Source organism: Falco biarmicus, chromosome 2 (genome assembly GCF_023638135.1).
Source record: "Falco biarmicus isolate bFalBia1 chromosome 2, bFalBia1.pri, whole genome shotgun sequence".
In the NCBI taxonomy this organism is placed as follows: domain Eukaryota; kingdom Metazoa; phylum Chordata; class Aves; order Falconiformes; family Falconidae; genus Falco; species Falco biarmicus.
In genome coordinates this window covers 82,414,518-82,442,026 of record NC_079289.1, presented here as the reverse complement: position 1 = coordinate 82,442,026, position 27,509 = coordinate 82,414,518, and the positions used below count along the sequence as shown (strand labels likewise).

The 27,509-nt window shown below is 38.8% G+C and overlaps 1 protein-coding gene across 15 annotated transcripts in view; it reads right to left on the bottom strand.

The window, feature by feature from the left end:
* The window catches only part of CASK (calcium/calmodulin dependent serine protein kinase), a 226,511-nt gene that overhangs the window by 169,816 nt on the left and 29,186 nt on the right, over nucleotides 1–27,509 (bottom strand). The gene's annotated exons all lie outside the window — the stretch shown is intronic.

Here is a 27,509-nt window from a genome sequence, read left to right as displayed (position 1 = left end):
CCTATATTAAAGACATACTCTCTTACCCTGCCACTTTAGAAAGGCAATATTCTTTGAAACCTTATGTAATATACCGACATTATTATTAAATATTAACTGGACTTTATTTTCATGCATAATCCAAATGGGGAGGGGAAAAAAAAAAAGAGGTGAGAAACGCATTCTTGCTTTCAGTCCTAAGCCAGAGTTCAGAACTTACTATTTGAAACAACTAAAAGGATATTCCTTCAAAACAATGATAACCGTAACAGAATAGTTGAGTCATGTTTAGTTTTATTTGTTTATTTGTTTTACACAAGCTAGCCTTATTTTGAGCTTATTTGACATTACTACTTATGAACAACCTCCGTTACAATGATCTGAAATTCCAAAGACTTCCAATTTTCACTCATCTGTGACATTTAAAGAACCCCCGCAAAAGTTACAGATAAAAAATACTTAGTAAAAGTAGTTCCGATAGATGTTAGCATTGCACTCAACCAATAAAAAGTTACTTAATTTTTGGTATTTTTGAATATCAATAATTTTTGAAATTACATTTGTCAAAATACGAGTTAGAACAATGGCAACCTTTTAAAAACCTTCACCACCAATATGCATTTTTGGAAGCTTCTTTTAGTAGACGATTTAAGTTCTTGGTGCCTTGGCTTAAAATATGGAATTTTCCATCCAATATTAACAACAAACAATACAATCAGATATTTATGGTAGGTCAAGCTTTCAAACATAAAAAATCAATAGGTTATGAAAACATAATAGGATTTTTTCATGAGTGCAACAGTTGTGGCAAATCAATCCTTTTTTTATTGCTACTTATTTAACAACTGACATGATAGTTGGAACTAGATCATCTTTAAGGTCCCTTCCAATCCAAACCATTTCATGATTCTGTGATAGCTCTAAAGAAATCCATTCTAAAGTCTTGTCAAAAAGACATAAGGGAAAATTTGAGAACAGAAAGAGCCTTTGTTCAGAAGTTCGTCTACTGAGTGAACATTCACCTGCTGAGTGAAAAAAAATGCTTAGAGCTTAAAAGACAAATTTTTCCATTCAAGCAGCGAACTGGAAGTTAGTTTACAGATTTCTGAGCGATGAGATTGCAAAGCAACACAATTCTCAAAAGATTCCCTGAAAAAGGAGAAATGTCCCTGTAAGGGCACTTACAAAGCTTTCTAACTGGCTTTTGGTATTCTGCATACCAGATGATTCAAAGTATGTATTTCATCACACTACCAAACCTGTACACCCATAACTAAACTGGAATTTTTGTACTGACACATACATACTTAAAGATTTCTTGAAATAGGATAATTTCTGGCACAGAACATGAATACCAAAACCAGTCAATAAATCACAATCTAAACATTTACAAGCAAGAAAAGTATTTATTGACACAACTATATACCTGTGTATTATGCTCATGTGCTCAAACAGAACTAACTATACAAGAAAATGCATGGGCTTTTTTCCTCTTTCTCCTAACATACAATTAAACCCCTCATACTGATGGTTATTTTCTCCTCTGAATCCACACCCCCTATTATTCAGTATCTGGTCTTTTATCAAGTTACCACAGGTATTTTTAAAAAGGTGATCAATTAACACTCTAATACATAGAAATGCACTTAAATCTATAAATGCAAAAGGCTCAACTGACTTCATTTGCCATCAGAAGGACGGCAGCTGACTTGGAATCCTCCCCCCACATTTCAGAAAGTAATCTTTTTAATAAAAAGTCCCATTTTATATAGATCAGCTTCACCTTCTTATCCCAAGTCTCTGCTTACTCTTCTAGCATCAGTCAAAGTAAAATTGCTTCAAAATGGTATAAACACATTTAAATTATGGTAATTTAAAAGCATTTCAAAACCTAACCCACAGCTTTGTAATAACGTTAGCAATACTCATTTTCATTCACAACTGCCACAGATTCTATACTAGAAACTGCATGTGTTTCATTAAAATGATCCTTTTTCTTTTCATTATCATTGTTTTTTCCCCACACAAAGCCTTTCTGGAGACATTAAATAATGCTTTTGACATAATCTGAAACCAAATGGTAGATCACTAGAGCACAGAGATGCCTGACACGACCATATCCTTACTTATAGGTAGATGCCCAATTTCTGCTCGTTCACATAAACTCTATGAATATAAATATTTCTCACTGTTGACTAAGCTACTTCTAGACTTGGTTTCCTCAAGTCTGGGCTGGAGAGCTTCCCAGCCACCTGAATATGGGTATGTACTTGAAGCAAACAAGGAGAGATAGCTGGAGGAATCATAAATCAAAAAGGAGCATACAAACTGCAGCTTCAAGAGGGATCAGAATTGTGGTCACCCCTACCTTTCTCTCTTGTAACCCTGACATTTTTTCTTTTCATTACATATTAAATTTTTAGAACCCTGACTTGAGCAATTTGCTTCCTGCATATATAAGTCTGGCAAAAAAAAATTAAGCATCTTATTCCGTTCTCTAACAGAGGGTAAAAGGGACATCCATACAGTCTAAACCTTTATGGCCATACTGAAACTTAGCTATGCTTTTAACAGAGCCTTCTCTACTTAAAATAAGGAATGCCAAAGACTCCCAAGTAAATCAAAGGTGCTGTAAAGCACAGGAGAAAAGAATTCTGTGATGTACACAGTTAACTCATTCTATTAAAAAAATACACCAATTTAGATTTTCATATAGAAATAAAAAATTTTAAGCATAACCTGAAGATTCAACTATTTACAAGCCTCAGATTTCCAACTTTTTCAAAACTAGCTCATTCATGTTGAAGCCACAGGCAACCTCAAAACAGTATATCCTACGACAATACATTGGATGAATGTTTTCCATGACAAGAGCCACAAAATAAAGGCTTCAATTTTCCAATTTTAAATAATTGTGAAACACTCATGAGAGGTGTACTTATCAATTACAATCACTTCCACATGTGAAGTCACAGAAAGGAACTTTTAAATAAATTAGAGTTGCAGTTATCTTTTTTTGACACAGCTGCAATGACACACAGCAATTTTACAAATAAAGTGATAACAGCCCACAGTGATACAATTTGAATCAGAAAACAAAAATCCGTGTTTCCTAACACAGTAGTTTCAAACCTTATTTGGAAGTTCAGTAACAAATATCTTTCAGGACACCCTCAGCCTCAGCACTAAAATCACACTCTTCTCAGTCAGGAAAAGGACTACAGTATTTCATCTCTGAAATGAGACAAGGAGCTATTCAACAGTTGCGTCTGCCACTGGGGAAACATATATCATATCCTCATGAAATGACAATTTCTATAGCTCATTTTACTAACCCTGCAGCTCAAATTATACAGATCTAAATTGCAGAGGTGATGCAGACAGGGGAAGGAACAACTGTAATGCCAGACAGAAATCATCAAAACTGCTACAGATAGATCAGACTACTTGTTTTTAAACTTGTTTTAAAACAGAAGAACTGAGTTAAAAGATGAAGTCTAATGCAACTTAAGTCACACAAACTAAAATTATAATGTCAAGTTTTTTATATTTCATTCTCTCTAGGCTACCTTTAACACACACACACCTGCCGAGATACGCAAATCTTTGGTTTCAGACCCATCCTCCTGCTTCCCTGGAAGCACACAAAATCTTTCACTGCAGTTAGCTTGCACACAGTAGACTACACTAGCTCGAAGTATGAGAATCATTAAACCACACAAGCCATCAGGACAGATGATTTCTTCACTGATATTTTGTCAACATTGGCAGCAGCACATTCCAACACCTGCAATACTTTGAGTCCCACCTGCAATATATACCAAAAAGCAGAATGTGTTTTCTTAAACTGGCTTTGGGGTGCATGCTGATTTTTGCTGTCTACTGCAGATGGAAATCAAAGTATTACAATACATTATTAAGGAGGTTATTGATTACATGTAGCCCATACAAAACCAGATATGAATACTGAAAAGGTGCCTCACAGCCGGTTCTTTCCATGATTCCAAAATTCCAAGAAAGCACAGCAGGTCCCGATGTAACCTTAACCCCAGTGAAACTGTTTTCTGGTAATTAGCTCTATTGTCTAGCACAGAACAGTTAATTTTATACCAGCTAGACACAAACTTGAAGAAAATCAATTATTAATTACACTCTCCTTCAGGAGTACAACACTGGAATTAGACTAAGATCCTAAAAATTTGAGGCCATCAAAGCCTTTTTTATCATCTCCTTCAATTTAAATCATTTTACGTAGTGTATGTCATTAGGACTTCAAGGATAAAGACCATAAGCTAGTATTCCAGAAACTTTATTTTTTTTATACTAGAATCTTGTTGGTTTATCTATCTGTTCTGCTTCCTTTCTCCTCTGCTCCAATTCATGTTGGTGTGCAAGAATGAGAACTGATAGTGATTAAAATATATCCTGTTGATTCCTAACAAGCACAAATCCTTGCGACCAGTAACCACAGCCTGTTCCCTTCCTACGTCCTAAATGAATTCAGCTGCCCTGTGGGAAAGGAGTTCCTACCAACAGATGCTACAAAGACACTTTCTGAACCACTGCTATGCTTCAGAACCCCAAAACTTGAGATTTTAAGTTATTTACGTATTGGATCACCATGAATTTGCTCAACATCTCTCCCAAGTGAGTCACAAGTTTCTGAGAAACTTAATATAAAACAATGCACTTTGGCTCTCAAAATCACTTTCATCAGTTACAAAAAATCCCCCCAAAACCCACAGGTTGAATATTTTGTCAGTAAATCCAACAACAGTGAACAATATCTCTTCCAATGACCAGAGTACTCCTTTTAAATATGAGCTTCCATTTAGAAATAAAAGGTCTTAAGTTCCTTTTCCTTACTTAACAGGGCTTAACCATTAAGAACTTGAAACATGTAATACAGGTCTTAAAGTTACCTTTATTCAACATTTAAAATGGAAGATCTATGTTTCCTAAAAGGGGTTATGTCAGTTTGTTGCACTAAGATACTATAAATATATATATACAATATATATATAATATATACAGATGAAGTCACATAAAAGACATATAAACCCAGATTGTTTCTTTTTTCACTTAAAGGCTATGTATTTGCTTACCTAAGCAGCAGACAACACTATTTTGTACTAATGTGTTTAATACTTCCAAAAAACCTGTATCTGAATTGATGAAAATTGTTGGAAAGAAAGCAAATTGCAACCACATTTTAAAGAGATAGATTTCTTTTTCCTCTTCACTTATCCATGTCATTTATAATATATACTTGTTCTTTAATTATCCCTTTGATTGAAGTGAACCTCTTTCAAAAATTAAGTATTTCCAAGATTAATTAAACCTGAAACCAGTCACTATACCAGCTCATTTGCACATGAAGCTGGAGCTTAAAACAGTGACTGAATCTCTCTGTGACCTACCACATTTGATTAGAGGGCATCCATACTTTAAAAGCCACCACTGGCAACGTTGCGTAGCCACTTTTTGGTTTATTCTCGAAGAAAAATTTAAAATACTGCATTATTATGACTGTGGCACAGAAGAACATTTGAGTTGAAGATCTGGTACTTCTTTAGAAAATTAGCTATCCCAGTACAAGTCACAGAACTGAGATTTTCAAGCAGCAAGATTTCTATCACAAGTATGCTTCAACAGTTCGAATCTTTGAAATCAAGTCTGTGTTTTAACTCAGCTTTAAGATAAAACATACGAAGAACAAAGCACAAGATAGCAGTTCACTGGATATCAGCCCCATATAAATACATACTTTCTAATATTAACCAACAAAAAAAGTAATATACAGAGTACCAAAGCTGTGGTTGTAAGGCAGGAAAAAACCCCAACAACTCGTAAGTCTTCCTTTGTCTTCACAACTCATTTTTATGAGACATGATCACTTAAACACCTTTGAAAAGACTGGAACATAGTGCTTACATAGTATTTGAGAACAATATCTTTTTTTTTTCCTAATTAAGTTGTAAATAATGAAATAAATGGAGAAAGGCTACTGAATAAAGTGGTAGGATTTGAAACAGGTAATTTAAAAACAGTGAAACTATGATCAAAGATTTGGAAATGGCAGATATTTTTTAAATAACAGCATTTAAAGAATTTAAAAAATATTAGCTAAGGGATGAAACATGATTTATAAGGAATTGTTACCTCTATGTCAATTGCTTAAGCAAGCTTTTATACATAGAACAAAAACTTCAGGGAAAGCACTTATCAAAAAACCTAGAGTAACTTAAACTCTGGTTATTCAACATAGAAATACCTGATGGGGGGTGACAGTAGGGAGACATGGTGGAAAAAGCACAGTCATATCAATGCAGTGCACTATGGGGACTAATTAGACATCCAGAGTGACCTTATCACTCAAGCTTTCCACTGTAGAGATCAGTGCAACGCCAGTCAGAAGCAGTGGTGGCTACTGTGGACCAGAAACCCAGCCATGGTCCTTCTTCCAACCAACTGCCCTCCAAGCACTGCAGTGGACTCCTCATTGCAGTGTTATTAGAACCTGTTTTTTCAGTCATCCTCAAAGCCTTATCAGAAACAGAAAGGAAAGAAATGAAAACTAAAACTGAAAAAAACACCACACAATTATGTTCAATGATCTGCCAAAAAGTTGGCAGATCTACCCTTGAGAAAAAGAGAGAGCAGACAGGAGGAGATTCCAGCCTTTTTCCCCCTTTTTTTTTTTCCTTAACCATTTCTTTCCTTCCACAGGAAACCACAGAAAAAGTAGCCACTCCAGTGCTTGTGAAAGGGAAACACTCCCAAGAAAACCTTAGGGTACGCTTAGATGTTACACAACATACTGAAAAAATATTTACTTCCAATTTAAGATTTTCTCATATAATTCAGAAACTTGTTTACATGGTTTTGTAATTGAAAAAGCAAAATACTGGCAGAAAAGAGTTCTCTCTTGTTATCCTGTCTTTCCTATCTCCAGCCTGCGAGGGGGATAAGCTATCCTTAACTGATCTGTAAGCTCTATCAATGGAAATGGTAAGTTTGTGGCCTGATTTTTCTTCTTATCAAGCAAAAAAGCAAGAATGAATTTATCAGTCATTTTACACTTTAATGTGTGAGATATCTTATCTACTGATTCTCATAGGCATACACATGCTATAAACAGATGCTGATATGTAAAAATATCTTTAATATATCTGTAGTTTGTAAACAACTCTTATTTTACATTGACTGGCTGGGACATTGAGGGGATGGGAAATGAAGAACATCGAGATAAGATGCTCACTAGATCCTCTATTCCGTTTACCATGAAACAAGAATTTCAGCACCAGTCACAAACAACATTCTTCCCATACAAGCTATTCAGAGAATATTTTTATGTTCACGTATACTACAGCACCCTTCATATTCAGAATTCCATAACTATGCGTTAACACCAACCTTACCCTTTTAAATTCTCCCATTTTATTCATAGACTCATAGAAGAACTTAGGCTGGAGGGTACCTCTGAAGGGACACACTTAATAAATTTTGTCAGAACATCTACTTGTTGCCATCAAAAATGATACTATTACTTTTTTTTTTTTTTTAAAAAAAAAGAAAACAGCAGAAACTATCTCATGCTGAAAACAACCACTTAAAAATAATTATTCACCTCAGCATATAGACAAGCAAATTCTGCTTTCAGTAATTATTGCAGCACTTGGTTTTATGGTCTTAAAAGGGTTGGTCTGAAAGCTGTAGCTGTAGCAGGTATAGTAATAGTAAGCGTACTTTGTTAAGACCTTGCTGGAACAAGATCAGACACCACTGTTGGGTGGCTTTCCGAGGGGCATGCTTCCACAAGAAGGGCCACATGATACTATAGAAGATTACACTGCATCATTTCAAGTTCATGTTTGGATGATACTGAAGTATGCTGACTACTTTAAACAGAAGCAATAGCTTATGACATACAACAGCTCTTTCAAGAGACTGTCCTCAAATCTTCCTTGAAGTCCTATTGTTCAACTTATAAAAGGTCATTTGCAAGAGAAGGGTCACGACCTCAAGTTCAAGTGACTCCTAAATAGCCTTCTCAAAGAGTTCAGGCTCTTGGCTCTATGGATTCCATTTTTAGCTCATTACTTTCTTAATAATCTGTTTCCTGTGATTCACCACTAATATGCTTTTGCTGCAAGACTGGACACTGGACACCGTTTTCACTTTCCTACATCAGTACATAGGTCCAGAATGCTATGCTAGCAGCCTCAGTCTTCAAGAAAGTGACTGATTATGTGTCCCACTTCCAGACAGATAAAAGAAGGAATAAAAAAATATTTCTCAGGTATGTATGTACTAACCATACACAGGTAAATTATGAGACAATCTCTTAAGTGAGATATAATTAATAATAGGGCTCTCAGAAAATAGTGATTTTTAATTGTTGGTGAGAAAGAAGAATGAAAATCAGTTTGTTAAGCAGAGATGAAACATCCTGTCCCCTCATCACTAAAGAACTCAAGAAACTGATGACTCTTCTCTCTGGTTCACATTAAGGTAGGTGAGAATCTACATCTCATGCAAGAAGTGATTTCGGGCAGGTGGAGACTGGTAATCAAAGCACAAAACCTACTTCTTCAACAGGAGAAGAGGGAAAGAAGGAGTGCTTTGTTTGCTGATAAATTCCCAATGGCAATACTGCAACAAAAGCATGCAATCAAAATCCACAAATGTTTATCTTCATACTCTAAGATTCTGTAGCACTTCATAGAAAAGTACAACACACCAGTAGCTGAATCAAGAGCATCAGTTCAAAAGTGTTCAGAAAAACAGATGCTGTTCTCCTAACAGACTCCTTTAATATCTGACCAAAACTTTTGTCCCTTTCTCTTCTTTGTGAAGACAGACCTAGTGTGCAAGATCAGGAGGCAGTGAAGAAAATCTGGGAAAAAACTGTAAAACTACATTAGGTATGAAATGATTCAACAGTGAGAAGAAAAGCAGTAAGAATGAATAAATGTGTTAAAAAGAGCACTTCAATCACAGGAACAAAAAGGAGCACATTAAAAATAATAGCTTTACCTCCAAAAGAATACAGGTTGTATAGTATCTTTAGTTTCATCAGCTAGAGACAATGATCATTACTGTTCTCTTTTCCAATTCAGAGCATCTTTTTATCCTATTTAGGTATTAACACAGCCTTGCTCCACATCAGGCTGTGGCTTAACCAATATTTCTTCAGCAGCAGTACTGGCCAAACCAGCAACCCTTCCAGCTATCGTGTCCTCCTGAAACAGGCTGGGCATGGTTGCACAGAACCAAATCAAAGAAGAAACAAAACCCACCCAAATATCCCACACAAACCACTTCTTTTTTTGTGTTACCTTCCATCTGGAGCAGTTGCTTAATCTGACTTAAAGCATGGCTATGCAAAGAACTGTGTCAAGATAGTCAAAACAAGGAACTAATGGCTAGGACACAGCGGGGGCTTAAGCAGCACTGCTGCTAAAAGTGAATCTAGTCTCAGACCACAATGATTTTTCATATGGTCCTACAGGTAGCTGTAGGACCTGCCCTAATATAGCATATCTGCACTCATGCAATGAAGCAAAGGAACTCATCCAACTGAGGAAGTCTTAGTTAAATCCACATATAGCTGGCTCCACTGTGCATAGTTTGTCTTGCAACTACAAGTGCTTTCAGTAACACAAAGTGTACAGGGCAAGATGAGGAAGAAGAATGGGAATATGTCAGCTATCGCTGTTGCCAAAAATTCCTTCATGAGATCACACCCTCAGGTGAACTTACATGCATTAACCGCTCCCTACATCATCTCTGCCTCCTGCACTGTGGTTCTATTTTAAATTTCCACGTTAACATTATTAAGGTCCACTTCGTATCTATTAGTCCTGCTAATAAAAATGAGCTCACATACTACTTCCTCTTCTCTCCCTCGCTCACAGATTTTGCCAAGCCTAACAAAACGCACTTTTTTGTGATGGGGTCTCTGCTCTCTCATTTCAGAATCTCTTCCCTGCATCTGTTCCAGTTCTAATTTTTTTAACAAAAGCAACCAGAACTGTAAGTAGTACTCCAGATCAGGTCTTAGCAAAAGTTTGCACAATGTTAACAATGCTTTCTTCTCTGCTGGAAATACGGTATCTGGTACAATCCTGCACCTGCTTTTTCAACACAGACATCACATAGCCACCTAATACAGCTGCATTCTTCTCCTCAGCTGTTTCCAACCAACCAGCCTTAGCTTACCCCAAAGCCTGTTACTAGTCTTTCCATTCTTAAGTCATAGGTCCTGCATTTAGAAGCTCATTTGTCCACTACTAAAGTCCTTGTTTTTTTTCCTTTCTGGATGATGTTCAGATCCTCCTCTGCACAAATTATCCTCAAATGTTGCATTAAGAAAAATATGGTTTAACCAGTACAGTTCAATTCACTGCTTTTTCTTCTAATATACCCAACAGACAACTAATCCAAGACCAACTAGTGACAAGTCTTCACTTTTTTTGCTGTTTCCTCTTTGAATGCCATATTTTAATGTCTTCTTTAGCCCAATGTGCAATACTTCACATTTATCATGTTGTAACGCTTTTCTTTGTTTTAAAGAAACCAGCAATTCAAACTACACACGGGGGAAGTGAGAGAGAAGCACTAGCAGATATGGCTGATAAAAAGGGTTTTCTTGTTGGTTGGAATACACTGCCACAAATCCAGCTGCCTCAACACTACCACACTGCAAAAATCAGAAGTTTCTTACATGCTCATGACAATGGAGAAAGGTACGCTTAACTTGCATAGACCACTACAGAAGTAGAGAAGAAACTTAGTATTTTTTATGGGAATAACTTCATTTAAATATTGTTATTATGTCTGTGATAACATACGTCAGTTCCTCAAAATGGAAAATGTATCACCTTTATATTGTAATGTATGTGAAAGGTTCAGAAATTCTTTGAGGGCCTCTCTCTTCCCCATGTTTAACTAACAACAAAACTCCCATTTAATTTACTACCACTACACAATAGTTAAGTTTCAAACTTGAAAGATAGCAATAGTCAAACAAAACAGTGCTATAAAACGCACTCATATACTAGAAATTGGTATCTCCCACAAAACCATACCTGAATCTAAACAGAGTTTATTCTGGTAATCAGTTCAATCAAAATTGCTCCCCGTATAGCTCAATACTTAAATTTTGTTTCAAAAAGAAACCAAAACAAAAATCTCCGTTCAGTCTGGCTGTCACTTAAAATCATAGTCTCAAGGATATTTCTGTGTACATACCAATTCACAAGACCCTTTTGGACCAATAAACAGGAGTTACCGAAGTCAGCAAAAGTTTTTAAGTGGGACAGCTCTCTGGTGCAGCGCTGATCAGTAAAGCTAAATTATCTGAAGAATCTTGATCCAGACAGACAGCTTCCTGTACTTCCTACAGGAGTCTGGCCTCTGAACTGCCACACACCTTGACGTGTTAGGAAAATGAAAGCATCCTGAAAAGAAAGTCTGTCTTGTGTGTCTCAAAAGTATGCAATTAGTATTAAATTTCCTAAGTTGTCATCAAGATCACGTATGAAGTGAAGGAAAACATAAATACTTGAGGTTTTCTTTTAAAGATGCTGGAAGACTTCCAGTATATCAGAAATCTAACTTATGACTCAAATCATCAGCCTTTAGGGTGATTTGTAACATTTTAAAGTATGGAAGGATTATGGGGTTTATTAAGAACATTCAGCTGAATATTGGGAAAAAACTTTCTGGTTATGATATTTCTAGAAGGTTGTTGAATTCTCTCTCCAGGGGAGAAATAAATGAATTCTGACCTCTTGAAATCCGAAGCTTTCAACAATGTACTGGAATGAAAAATCTGACAGAGAGAAAGTAAGAATATTTAGTTTTTTCCATCTTAATCTGTTGGGTTTCTCATCAGTAGTTCCTTGTATTTTTACATATTTAAAGCATATGAGCAACTGTTCAAAGTCAGGGTGTGTTTTTGGTTTGGAGGGGGGTGTATTTTTTTTTTTTTTAAAGTACAGACTGCATTTCAACAGGCTAGATATGGCCATGAAAAAAACATTAGTCTATACCACTTGTACTAGTTCAGCCTTTTTCTAAACCTTAAACAAGTTACTTTTTAGTAGTTTATTTTAAAAACGTAATCTCTTTTGCTAACTTCAAAAATTAAAGATGTCTTGGAAGAAGCTAATGCAGTTACTAGAAAAACCTTTAAAACTAAGCAGGGCTATTAACCTTCCTAAGTATTTGGAAGGTATATTATTATGTAAGTATATTATGAAAATTAACCATTACTGTTTGTAAAAGTAACAAATACCCTAAGTATTTAAGCATGAGATACCAGCTTCCCCTAAAACAATTGTTCATGAATTTTAAATTCAACTCTTCTCTTCATGTGCTGATTTAAAGTTAAAAGTCTCTCCTTAGCATGATCTCAGAAAGACTCCGCCATACAAAATATATCATATTAACTATAGGACGATTATTCCTACATGAACTATAATCACCTACAAGAGAATTCCTAATACATATACAGCATAATGTATTGTATGATCATTTCACAATGATTATTTCATAATTTCTTTATTGAAAAAAGCCGCATTATTTTTCTAATTGCTAAACATTTAATAGGACTGTTTAACAACCTGAAACTAGATGTGAAGTCTTTACTTAAAAGCCACATTTTATATTTTTCCTTTTTTTTTTTTTTCCCCAGTCAGCTCTGACAGACAGTTGTACTAAAGTTTATGCCAGTACCAATGTGAAGACAGCACAGGGGTGTTAGCAACCTGCCAGGAGAGAACAAGGTTTTTAGTACTGCTTTTTTAGAAAGACCAACTAAATATTCCTAGAACTATGAAATCAGCAGGAATCTCAGCATTGGCTCCATCTCTGCATGACCACTTAAGGTACACACGCTGAAAGGTCCCACACACCTGCAAGTGATTATTTGGCCTCTGGGACATTGGACCATGAATTCAACTTCATATTTTTGTCAATCAGGAACAGCATCTGACATTTCACCAGTTTCCAGCTTTATTTATTTATTTATTTTATTCAAGCACTGAACAGTGAAATGAGGAAGACAAGCAACACTTCAGATCCAAAAGTAAATCTCAGTTTGTTTCCTTACATAGTCTCACAGCAATAAGCAAAAAGTCAAAGTGTTTTTGTAGTTGCATCACTCTAACTTCAAACTGAAAGTGATTTCAACTGCAGTGATAAATGCTGTGGTCCCTGATTTGGGCCACAGACTCAAAGTCATTCCCTAAATTACTGTCTCAAAGCACCAAACCACCTCTGCACTGATGTTCTTAAAGAAAAGAAAAAATAAAAATCCAGTAGCAGCAGTATAAGTCCTAAACAAGAATTAAGAGACTGTTCAGTAAGAAACTTGCTGCTGCCTAATTGAGGCATTCCCAAGCTTACCTTGCTTGGCTGCCACAAGTAGCTGGTGGCAGCTGCCACTGCTGTCACCAGAAAGGAGCCCAGCAGTAGAAATGCAGCTTTCAGCTTTGTTCTAGGCTACATACACATGAAGGAGTAAGCACATATCCACCAACTTCCCTGTCTTTTTTTAAAGAAAAAGGCAAACCCATAGAATTTAGCCACTATATTTTGAATGATGGCGTATTTATGGAGCTATGAAGAATCCCGAGTATTCAAACAGTGAAGTTACAAATTCGAACAAAACTAGGATTTAAAACTGCCAATTGCTTTTGGACTAAACGTATGAACAAGTGCTATGGAACCCTACCATAGCACCCTCCTACTTTACACTAGAAATTTCATTGTAAATTTAAGTCTAACCATACTTTCAGATGAATTAAGGTTATGCAAAACAGAACCAGAAGTTAACTGCTAAGGCAGGCAACATTTAGGAAAAAAATGAATGAGGAGAAAAGTGCTGGCAGTTGAGGATGGGGGAGAGAGAAATGTGAAGAAGGAAAAAAATAGTATGATAATTTGATTTCATAATGCTTCTCTAGTCAAAATAAAGAAAGAAAAAAGAGAAACAGAAGTGCTACAGATTGCAGAGAATATATTGAGTATTGCTTAACCACAGAAAGCAACTTTCTGTTGGCAGGGTTTTCAAATAACCATACAACTACTTGCAAGGATGTAAAAATATAAATACCTGACACTAAGTATGGTAAGTGAAACATACAACTGAAAACCAAAACCCAACCAAAACCAACCCCCAAAACTTTAATGAAAGCTTATGAAGGTATTTATTCTCTTCAAACACCCACCCAGCAGTTTTTAAGTCACACTGAGCAGCTGAATTTGGCAACAAGGATTTATTTGGCTTTAGGGAGCATGGGATCCTCTCTGAGGATCAAGGACTGTTAGGAAGTGACAGCTTCTGGCCAAGGAGGTCAAAAAACATTTTGCCCTTTACCTCCTGGTAAAGAAGAGCTTTACACTAGGAATGCCAGGGGAGGGAAATGAGGACTAAAGGAGCAGGTTGATATGGGCAGAAGAGACATTGTAATGACAGATTTCATTAATAAATAAGGAAGCACCTAGAGGCCTACACTGGGACAAGCTCTCATACCCCTTCTGGGAAATCACCACAACTGGATGCTTTTCTGAAGTGCCTCTACAATAACTCATGCCATGTGGGGAATTAAAATGAAGTCAGAAGTCTGTGTGCAGGTGCAGGGCTGCGGTCTCATTTGGTTCACAAAAACAGGGTAGGCTGGCTCACGCAACTGGAGTTCTGCACTGGGTGGGTACATGGCTTTAGACAGGACAGGCTGGCACAGTGAGGAGGGGGAGATGCTTTTTTACATAAGAAAGCAGCGTTATGTATGGCTCTGCCTTGGGACTGAAGAGGAGACAGGTGAGATGTTAGGGGTCAGGATTAGCATACAACCAATACGGGAGACATTGTGGTAGGTGTTTGCTACAGACTGCCTAGTCAGGAAAATGCAGAATCATAGAACAGTTTGGGTTAGAAGGGACCTTTAAATGACTATCTAACTCCCCCTCCCTGCCAAGGGCAGGGACATCTTCCACTAGACCAGGTTGCTCAGAGCCCCATCCAACATGGCCTTGAAAACCTCTAGGGATGGGGTATCCACTTTTCTGGGCATCCTGTTCCAGCGTCTCACCACCTTCATTACAAAGAATTTCTTCCTTTTATCTAATCTGAACATACTCTTCAGTTTAAAACCATTGCCTCTTCTCTTGTCACTACAAGCCTTGGTAAAATGTCTCTCTCCGGCTTTCTAATAAGCCCCCTTTATAACTGAAAGGCTGCAGTAAAGTCTCCCCTGAGCTCTCTCTTCTCCAGGCTGAACAACCCCACCTCTCTCAGCCTGTCTTCATAGGAGAGGTGCTGCTGCAGCCCTCTGATCACCTTCCTGGCCCTCCTCTGGACTTGCTCGAACAAGTCCACGTGTTTCTTGTACCAGGGACCCCAGAACTGGATGCAGTACTCCAGGTGGGGTCTCACGAGAGCAGAGCAGAGAGGGAGAAGCCCCTCCCTGGACCTGCTGGCCATGCTTATGGAGCCCAGGATATGGTTGGATTTCTGGGCTGCAAACACACATTGCCGGGTCATGTTGAGCTTCTCATCAAGCAACACCCCAGTCTTTCTCCTCAGGGCTGCTCTCAAACCCTTCCCCACCCAGCCTGTATTTGTGCCTGAAATTGGCCCAACCCACGTGCAGGACCTTGCACTTGGGCCTTGTTGAACTTCATGAGATTTGCACAGGCCTACACCTCAAGCCTGTCAAGGTCTTTCTGGATGGCATCCTGTCCTTCTAGCAAATCAGCTGTACCACTCAGCTTGGTGTTGTCCGCAAACTTGCCAAGGGTACATTCAATCCCACCATCTATGTCACTGATGAAGATATTAACTACTACTGGTCCCAGTATGGACCACTGAGGGACACCACCTGTTACTGGTTTCCACTTAGACATTGAGCCATCAGCTATAACTCTCTGGACACAGCCATCCAGCCAATTCCTCATCCACCTAACAGTCCGTCAGTCAAAACCATCCCTCTCCGATTTAGAGGCAAGAATGTTGTGGGGGACTGCATCAAAGGCCTTACATAAGTCTAGGCAGATGCCAACTGTAGCTCTTTCCTTGGAGTGACTGCATCAGTGGACATCACAGAAGGCCACTAGATTAGTCAGGCAGAACCTGGCCTTGGTAAAGCCATGTTGGCTGTCTCTAATCACCTCCTTGCCTTCCATACATTTTGCCATTTTGCCATGTCCTCTAGGAAGTTCTATTCCATGACGTACATGAGGTCTTTTTCAGAGAACTGGAAGAAGCCTCATGTTTACAGGCCCTGGCCCTCCTGGTGGACTTCAAACACACCAACATCTGCTGGAAGGACAAAGCAACAAGGTGCATGCAAACCAGGATGCTTCTGGAGTACATCGATGATAACTTCCTGACACACATGTTTGAGGAACCAAAGAGGGAACATGGCCTGTTGAAACCTCACACTTACAAACAAGGAAGAACCCAAAGATCGGGAGCAGCTTTTGCTGCAGGACCATGAGATGGTGGAATTGAGGATCCTAAAAGGAAGGAGCAAGGCAAAAAGTGGTATCACAATCCTAGACTTTAGCACAGAAATGGGAGCAGGTGAGACACTTTTTGCAGCTTACTAACACACCTAGCTAGGCATAAAAATCAAAGAATAATGGCAAATACAGAGTAACAAAAGAAAAACCCGATGTCAGAAAGTAGCTTTGACATCTTGCAATGTCAGAATTAAAAGGGAATTTTAGTCAGACTGGTTTGTATTCAGTCATTATAGATACAAAATCTGCTTGTTCAAATGACTGTCAGAATAAGAGATTTGCTTGTAAATCAGCTGTAGTTTCCAACTGACTTTAGGGTCTTTCATCCACAGATAAACTCTTAAATTATGGCTTCATTAGAACCTCAGCAATACTCCTGTGGACGGCAATTTTATTGGTTGATACAGTACTAAACTAAGTTTCACATTAAAATGAACGTGTGGCAACATATTCAGAGCAGTGATTTCTGCATACCATGAGGAATTCCTTCACCCGATTCCCTGGTAAAACTACTATAATATTAAAAAATAATTTGAAATAACAGCAATTTCAAGGAAATTTCCAAGCTGGATCGAGTCTTTCCCTGGAATTTCAGCTGAGCTAGGTGAATGAGTATATCATTAATAATATAAATTGGCATAGATACACATGATGCATACACACACACACACACACACAAACCTCCCCCCATATATGTACTCATACACAGAGTTAAAATGCAGTATGCCAAAGCAATTCTAATGTATGTTCAAGTCAAATCTTTTGCAAACACTTTTGAAATCTAGTTTTCTTCTCTGAAAATTAAATGCATCTGAGATTGCATCATTAAAGAGCTCAGAAAATTCTTTTATAATTAATTCTACTGCAGTTCTTATTATGCAAAGCCCATGTATGCAAGCTAACTCATGGTAGTAGCAGAAAGTTACCAGATAAAGTTATTTCATTCTGGAAAAAAGCCTGATAAAAGCATCAATACAAGTTTTAAGTTCTCAGTTCCACACCTCTTGCATAAAATGCCGATGTCTGAGGTATAAATTTTCAGTACCTTTAAGTTACGTACTTTAATCATTGTAGCACATGAGCACAAAACCAACTTCTGTAACAGGTCAACGAGGCAAACCCCCAATAATTTAAGAGCCAATATTAGATTTAATAGTGTTTAGAAGCATTTATCAACAATGTAGTTGCTGATCAGACAAAAATTCAATCCATCCTGTAAAAGTTATAGCTGAGCCACATTCATCAGTCACAGATCTTAGTTTAATGAAAGACAGAAAAGTGCTTATATCTATGAAGCACCTCAAGATTCAGCTTCACAGAACAGCAAAAAATAATTCAGCAGGATTGACTTTGATACCCCGTCAGCTTTTCAACTGATAAAACCTCTTTCATTAGCTGTCCTATGTTCTTTACACTTTTCACCCATTAGCTAAAATCAGCGCACTAGTACAAATAGTAAAACAAGGACAGAAATTTTCTTGTTTCTTCAGGAAAGTTAGAAAAAATTAAATCCCAAGAAAACTGTAAACTCAGTGCATTACTGAAATTTACCATTCCTCCTGGAAATTACTGCTGTGTAAATCTCAAGAATCACTGCCTTTAGTACATGCAAAACTCCACTTCTACAAATTGAAAGCTAAACAGCAAGACCAGGAGCCAATTCCAGTTTTGTGAAGTCTATATTCATGATTTATTACAAAGACTTTTTTTGCTGTATTTTAGGCAAGCACAGATTCGGATTTTGGTTAGAATGCAATTATGTTGCACCTCCTCTGTTTCCTTATCCATCTTTCCCATCTATTGAAAAAGGTTTAGCTTCAGATCATAATCTTACACAAGACAATTCTACACAAATATTTTAATCAATATTTTTATGTTGTGCATCAGATCTTTATCTAGGAACATCAGGCACTGAATTTAAAAATTTCACCTCTCAAGCCTGTCAAGGTCTTGCTGCATGGCATCCCTTCCCTCAAGCGTGTCGACCGCACCATCCAGCTTGGGGTCATTGGCAAACCTCCTGAGGGTGTACTCAATCCCACTGTCCATGTTACTGACAAAGATGTTAAATAGCGCCAGTCCCAAATACTGACCCCCGAGGAATGCCCTGCGGCACTGGTCTCCACTTGGACATCGAGCCATTGACTGCAGTTCTTTGAGGTGTTTATAATGAAATGCTGGGCATATTGAATTTCTGTCTATACAGCAGGTTTGACTGTGGTGACCCCAGTCCCAACCCATACATATTGCAACAGGACAAGGACACCTCCTTAAGGCAGGAACAAGTTGAGGGATTCAAACTGGCTGTGAAAGTCAGATTCTCTAGCACGGAACTATTCTCCTTCTCGACAAACTGTCTCTTCTATACTTGTAGTCACAGCTCTGCCAGGCAACGAGGGTTAAAAAAAACCAAAAACTCCTTGAGTTGCAAATCTTCACAGTTCAAACAATGGTCAACAAGTTCAATCAAGATTAACATCTTCAGGATAACCAGCTCCTCTCTGGAGGACGTCAATGAGCTCTGTGTTACTTCTGGTGCTTTAAGACACAAGTACAGAACTAGAATACCTGTACAAAATTTGTTTTCACACATAAGAGATTTTTTTTAAAAGAGTTTTTGAAATGTAAGTTCCAGGTTCTGCATGTATCTGCAGCTTTTATCACTACCTTGGCTCTGTAACCATCTCTCTTCTGCTGCTGACAAGTGGCTTTTACAAACACTGTTCAGAATTTTAGCAAAAATAGCTCAAATAGTAATGAAACAATTAAAAAAAGCCAAAGCATATTTAGCCAATTAGCTATCCAGAAATTACAGCAAAAAGGTTATTCCTGGATATATAATTAGCAAAGCTGAAAATGTAATGTTTGTGCATGCATGACTCGGTACTATGGTATTTATCAGTACTAAAAAATACACTCTACAATCTATTATTTAATAATGTGTTGAGTTCAGACTGCTTCTTTGCACCTAAAAGACAGGTAAGTGCTTTCATTTCATTTGAAAGCATATTTCCTGGCCTCAATGCATCAAATAACAAACAGAACAGAAACTTACTAAACAAAACATATAAACAATTTAAATACATGCCTCACTGTAATTTAAATGTAACTTAGGTACCATATTGGGTCCAAAACAAATAGCACCAAGTAAAAAACACTATTATTTGACATGAATTTGCACCACAAGCAGACAGCTTTCCACGCTAGACAAGTGTGCACCTCATTTATACACTAGCAGATTATTTTGGCCAGACTTCAATGACTCTTTCCTGCGCTCTACTGTACCTCTGGAACTTTTTGAAGAGCAGAAAAGTTGGGGAGACACCAAAAGTGACTCCAACTGCCATCTGGACTAGGTCTTGATGATTGCTTTGAGATGAACCATTATACAGGTAGTCGCCAATGAGAAAATTGTCCTTCCAGGCATGCACTTCTGCCAGGTTCTTTGTATTAGCATTGGCAGTTCTGTGTCCCCAGGAGTCAGACAGGTAAAAAATTTACCTAGTGAAAAACAACCCAAAGAACTGGACTTAGACGAATCCCTTTTCAGTTCTCTTCTGCTCACTGGAAGGATCACCTCTTTCAGAAACATGTTACCTCAATCAGTTTGAAACAAATAAATGAAAGCATAACTCAAGCACTTGTCAATGTTAAAGGACAAAAGATTGTTAGCAGAACCACACAGGTCTTAAAAACATTTGAAGAATCTTATTTACAAAACAGGTTTGGCTTCTCTTCTATACTGATACTCTTCTGTTTTACACAAATTAAAATTACAGCCTCTGCTACCACCAAGATTACTCCAGCCAGAAACTTAATTATGAAACTAAAGTAAGATCTCACTCTATAAAAGCAAAATTGACATTCCATGACTTCTTTTCTGTCAAAAGCTAGATGACTTTTGCTTGAAGTTTAGACACAAAGAGTTAACTTATCATTCAAAACTATTTTTAAAATAGTTGAGAACCCCACAACACAAAACCCTGAAACAAAACCTTTTTGCTGTTCGTACAAATAGCTATTAAATAGTAAGGAACTCTTAATATGCTTTAGTATTCAGATGATCATAAAAAAAGCTCTCCAAAACATGTATTTCATTCTCAGTAAGATCACCCACACTGCACTTAAAAAGCTTCTTTTAAAGCAGAAGAAACTATTTAAAACAAACCAGCGTTATTTTCCACAAATTTCAGACCACCTGCATTTTCTGCATTTGTTTCCACATTTGCTTTTTAACTGTAAAATATTTCTCACAGGTCGGAAGGGACATCTGGAGGTCATCCAGTCCAAGTGCCTCAAGCAGGGCCACCTAGAGTCAGTTGCCCAGGATCACATCCAGACAGCTTTTGATTACCTTCAATGATGGAGACTCCACAGCCTCTCTGGGCAACCTGTGCCAGGGCTTGGGGGTGGTAAAAAGTGTTTCCTCATGTTCAGATGGAGCCTCCTGTGTTTTGGTTTGTAGCCACTGCTGCTGGTGCTTTCACTGGCCACCACTGGAAAGAGACTGGCTCCACCCTCTTCCCACCCTTCCTTCAGGTATTTGTACACATCCATGAGATTCCTCCTGAGTCTTCCCTTCACTGGGCTAAACAGTCCCAGCCCTCCTGATGCTCCAGTCCCTTCATCATCTTAGTGGCAGCCCTTTGCTGGACCCTCTCCACTACATCCATGTCTCTATTGTACCGGGGAGCCCAGAACTGGACCCAGCACTTCAAGTGTGGCCTCACCAGGGCTGAGTAGAGTGGAAGGATCACCTCCCTCAACCTTCTGGTAACGCTGCTCCTAAGGCAGCCCAGGATACCGTTTAGCCTTTCTTTGTGGCAAGGGCACATTGCTGCCTCGTGTTCAACTTGGTGTCCCACCAGGACCACCACAGGGCCTTTTCTGCAAACATGCTGTCCACCCACATGGCCCCCACCAGGTACCGGTACAAGGGGTTGCTCCTCACCACCCGCAGGACTTTGCACGCTTCCCCTTGTTGAACTGCATGAGGTTCCTGTCAGCCCATGGCCCCAGCCTGATGAGGTCCCTGTGGATGGCAGCACGACCCTCTGGCGCATCAGCTGCTCTTCCCAGGTCGGTGTCATCTGCAAACTTGCTGAGGGTACACTCTGCCCCATGGCCCAGACCATTAATGAACATGCTGAAGAGGACCGGACCCAGTACTGACCCCTGCGGTACACCAAGAGCTTCTGGCCTCCAACTCGACTCTGTGCCACTGATGAAAGCACCCTCCGGGCCCAGCTGTTCAACTAGTTTTCAATCCACATCATTTTGTACTCGTCCATCCCATACTCCTTCATCTTCTCTGTAAGAATCTTATGAGATACAGCATCAAAGCCCTTCCTAAGTCTAGACAGACAGTATCCCTTGCCCTTCCATCTACCAGGCCAGTTGTTTCATCCTGGAAGTTTCTCAAGTTGGTCAACCATGACTTCCCCTTGGTGAATCCACAATGACTACTCATGTAGCATCCTTATTTAATTCAGATCAACTTCCAATCATTGACATAATCCATCACATTATCTTCTCAAAACATGAATGCAAACTGACAAAAGAGAGTAACACTACAATATTTATACTATTCAATGCACTGTACGTTAAAAACTACAGTGTTTTATTTTGCTATTACAGGACAACCCAACTACACACTAACTCGTCTCTTCACATCTCTGTTGATGTCACTCATAATCAGACTTGTGTGCAGTCTTGACACACATCACACCCAACATCTGGAATATCACATATAGAAACCTGTTTGGCAAAAGCCATCTTTCAGCTTGGCACAATTCAGTTGCATGCACACAAAAAAATGCACAAAACAGTGTCCCTGGAGAAATCAGAGTAAGCTACCATTTCCATCCATTCTTCTGTTTGTTAACTGCCCCCCCCCCCCCCCCTCACCCCACACACCCCCAGTAAAAGTTACCACACGTCTGTCAAGATAAAATTTCAAGGTAAGCTAAACAAAATTCTGTAGTCTCATTTCAACACCTAGCCTGGCTAGCATAGAAAGGTACGCTGAGCTATGTGAAATCCATAAGCCCAGGAAAAGGAGAGTCAGTTTGAAAACATTTCCTTAAAACTATAAAAGTAAACAAGAGTAGTTTCAAAGGTTTTTACGTAAGAGGTGACAAATTTATGCATTCTCAGACAGCACTTTAATCCCCAGTTGGGTGTGATAAATGTATCTCAGGTGGTTCCTGATAAACCAAAAGCACAAAACACTGCAGCTGAGCCAATGGCTACCACTAGACCCACCCCTAATCCACCAGCAATATCCCTGACTTTGTGACAAACTGTCCTTTGCCAGTATTTCCCAGGCCAAATAAATCTTTCTTAACTGTCAGATGTGGCCTTCAGCACACCAGTTGGCTATCCTGGTTTACTGTGGCTTAAAAGGTGTCAGTTTGCTGCCCCACATTTCTCCACGCTACATTTCAGGAGTTAGAAAAAGCTAATCCACAGAGCAGCACAGGCTTTCAGCCTGCCCACTGCCACTCAGAGGACCCGGAGCACAGCTGCACTGCCCTTTAGCAAGCCTGTTCTACGCTGAGTGCCACCCGCAAGGCAAACACCTCACACACACAACCCCCACACCCACCAGTTTCACTTCAATAAGAAATCACACTCCAGTAATGCAAGACAGTACACAGGTTTGTCTTTAAGCGAAGGGCAAAGTCTATATGAATAGAACATTAATAATGAAACCTTCACCTTTCTTTATATGATTTCAGATATGACCAAAATGTGATGAGATCAGTCCAAGCTAACCAAGTCAAACTCACATGCTTTCCTTCCTTGCAAAGCAGAGCTACAGCAAAGGTAATACTGGAAGAAGTTGGTCATCTCTGCCCCCTCCCACTCCCTTCAGAGTAGCAAAATCTCCCTATCTTTCAATGGTAAATACCTAAAGCAATTCAACCACTATCCAAACCAACACCCCTCATACTTTATTACTACTGCAATCACCTGCTCCAAAATGTTTCAGCAAATCCATTTGTATCAAAACTTTGGTACCGTATACATCCAAAAAGAAAGACAACCTAGGAGATAGAACCACTGGTCAAATTCACGAGGATGGCTAAAGATTAACATAGAATCATTTAGGTTGGAAAAGACCTTTAAGATCATCAAGTCCAATGATTAACCCAGCACTGCCAAGTCCACCACTAAACCATATCCCTAAGCACCACATCTACACCTCTTTTAAATCCTTCCAGAGATGGTGACTCAATCCCTTCCCTGGGCAGCCTCTTCCAGGGCTTGACAACCCTTTCAGTGAAAGAAATTTTACCTAATATCCCAGCTAAACCTCCCCTGGCACAACTTGAGGCCATTTCCTCTTGTCCTATTGCTTGTTACCTGGAGAAGAGATCGACATGCACCTTGCTACAACCTCCTTTCAGGCAGCTGTAGAGAGAGAGGTGTCCTGTGAGCCTCCTTTTTTCCAGGCTAAACAACCCCAGTTCCTGCAGCTGCTCTTCACAAGACTAGACCCTTCACCAGCTTCGTTGCCCTTCTCTGGACACGCTCCAGCACCTCAATGTCTTTCTCGTAGTGAGGGGCCCAAAACTGAACACAGTATTCAAGGTGCAGCCTCACCAGTGCCCAGTACAAGGGGACAATCACTCCCTTAGTCCTGCTGGACACACTGTTTCTGGTACAAGCCAGGATGCTGTTGGTCTTCTTGGCCACCTGGGCACACTGCTGGCTCATGTTCAGCTGGCTGTTGACCAACACCCCCAGGCCCTTTCCCACCAGGCAGCTTTCCAGCCACTCTTCCCCAGCCTGTAGCGCTGTGTGGGGTTGTTGTGACCCAAGTGCAGGACCCAGCACTGAGCCTTGTTGAACCTCACAGAACTGGCCTTGGCCCATTGGTCCAGCCTGTCCAGATCCCTCTTGTAAAGCCTTCCTGCCTTCAGGCAGATCAACACTCCTTGCCAACTTGGTGTCATCTGCAACCATTCTGCAACACCTCTTACAACACCTCTCCTGTCAAAGAAAATTTCAAATTATGTACCAGAGCACAGGTCTACATTAACAAGAGGTGCAGTGCAACAGGAATACATTGCTAGAGTGAAAGAGTATTGTGAATACAAACATTCACACTGAAAGTGTTTTCCGAGGTTTTGCTCTGAACAAGCTCTGGTCTCATCCCATGGATTGAACACCCATTAGTAGTTGGAGATATGTTCACCTTCAGAGCACATTATTCAGTTCAGTTCAATTCAAAAAGAATTCAGTTCACACACTCTGAGATCACTCTACCATATGAAATGCAGTAAAGCATATTAAGGTTGGATGACCAAGAGACTTAATTCAAAAGAGCATTCATGACCTGAAATAAAATGCCAATGGAGACACACCCATATGCCAGGTCCACTGATCTAAAAAAATATTTTTCTGTTACAAAGAAATCTAAAACTCACATTGGAAATACGGAAAAATATTTGACATATTTTAAACAAAACCTACACTGCAAACGGAAAGGGATTTACAGTGTTGTATCTTTCTTGCATGTTTGTACTTGGGGAAATTGTATGCCAATTTTCACATACTAGATTTGTAAATTCTGAAGAGTTTAAAAATGTTTTGGCAAAGTCCAGATAAGTAATACAGCTTACACAGTTCCGATAAAGCTCCATGTTAAAAGTTACCCTTTTCTCTCAAACACCATTAAGAGTTAAACTATGATATATTTTGATGTGACTTGGAAACAAAGATATATTGTGAGGCAGACATCTGGACACCCCCCCCCCCCCCCAAAAAAAAATCAAATGTAAATTTTTAACAAATAATAAACATCTAATTGTTTCCCTTTGAAGAATTAATATAAGAAGGGACTAGAGAGTGCTCTATCTCAATTTGTTTACCTTGCCTAATTAATCTCTTGATTTTCCCTTTTTTTCCCCCGAATTCACAAGAGGAACACTAAATTAACATTTAAGCGCTTTTGCGGCAATCTTCTAAAGATACTCTATCAAGAGATGCATCAAGTAATCTATGGACAGAAATGCCAGTACACTATTTTTCACATCTCCACTGTTATTAGACTGCAAGAGAACATACCTGGTTTTCTGTGCTTCAACTTTTGTACATGTACCTAATTTTTACTATTTTATGCTTTAAAAAAAAAAAAATTCCAATTAGCTCTCCACCTCCTCCCCCTGCCCATACTGTACTTGCTATAGATAATCTGCTATACAGTCTGAAACCCTACATTTGTAATTACAAGCAATAATTAAAGTTTATTTCAGCTAATAATTTTGTACATTCAAATATAAGACATTTGAAGTTGGCCTTTGAACTCCTGAACAGCCAAATAAGAGACAACCAAAGACCCATTCCTGGACTCTATCTCAGGCAACACCACCTGGCTCACACCTCCATTGTTCACAGCTAGCCAGCTCTACAGAAGTTTTTTTCTGGAGAGAGGCAGTAGGAGCAATCAAAAACTAATCCATGGAGAAAGTTAACAACTACACAATTTAAACATCTGCATTTCCTATTTGAACTTATTTCCTGGCTATTTTTTAAGGATCACAGGTATATGCCCTAAAGCATAATAGATACAGTTGGACCATCCAGAGGGCATGATGCATGCAAGTTGTATGAAATCTATGTACATTCACTGTGTTAGTGTTAAAAACCCAGATAAATCAGTATCTTTTTTTTTTTTTTACTGGCTCACATTCTCACTGTTAGTTATTAATGGTACTATGTTGGTAACTGTAATGATTTAACCTGGCAGGTAGCTAAACACCACACATCTGCTTGCTCACTCCCACCACCACCACCAGTGGGATAGGGGAGAGAACTGGGAAATCAAAGTAAAATTTGTGGGTTGAGTTAAAGACAGTTTAATAGGACAGAAATGTAAAGGTGGGTGGTGTGTGAATAGAATTAGAATATACAAAAGAAGTGATGCACAATGCCAATTGCTCACCACCTGCTGATTGATGCCTAGCCAGTTCCTGAGCAGCAGGCCCCTGACAGCTTTCCCCCTACTTTATATATTCAGCATGACATTATATGGTACGGCATATCCCTTTGGCTAGTTTGGGTCAGCTGTCTTAGCTGTGTCTCCCCTCAGCTTCCTATGCCCCACAGCCTACTCACTGGTGGGTGGGGTCGGGTGAGAAGCTGAAAAATCTTTTGACTTAGTGTAAACACTGCCTAGCAACAACTAAAATGTCAGTGTGTTATCAACATTATTCCCATCCTAAATCTAAAGCACAGCACAATACCAGCTACTATGGAGAAAATTAACTCTATCCCAGCCAAAACCAGCACAGTAACCAACACAGAAAAGTTTCCAAAATATGACACTTCAAAAATATAGTGGCATTTGTTCAGCTGTACACTACAGAAGTTTGTAAAGTTTGGATCTCAGACATTACTGCTCAAGTTTCCAAGGCCACAGCAGGATCTGCAAGAATCTTCCATCAGCAGAGGACATGCCTCAGATACGATGTAATTTAAATACATCGTGCAAAACCAATGAAATCAGCACACAACTCATTCTGTGCCTCAGTTTGAAAGGTCAGACTTGAAAGCAAACAGCAAGCTTACTGTAACCAGAGCTCAGAACAAAACCAAGGTATTGTACTGAATGCTTGATCAGCTTTGAACTGCACAGGTATGTACAGATACTACTAGTAATACAGCAGTGTTAGAATGTTGGAAAGTTAAAACACAGTTCTGTTTTGTTAATAAAAATGACTAAACCAAGTTTTCTAGATACAATGTTTCTTAACTTATTTGTAAGCACAAGTACCAGCAGGGCCCACTTTTGAGTAAAAACAAGGCAACTAATGGGAAGAATTTTTGATAGTGAAAATATCAGCCCTAAGTTATCTGCAAATAATCTTGAGATACATTATATTTAGTTCTATGTATTTAGAAAAGACAATACAGAATTCTATTTGAACAAGGGGAAAGTCAATTTACCCGAAGTATTTTAACTGCAGGAATAAAGTAAACCATGA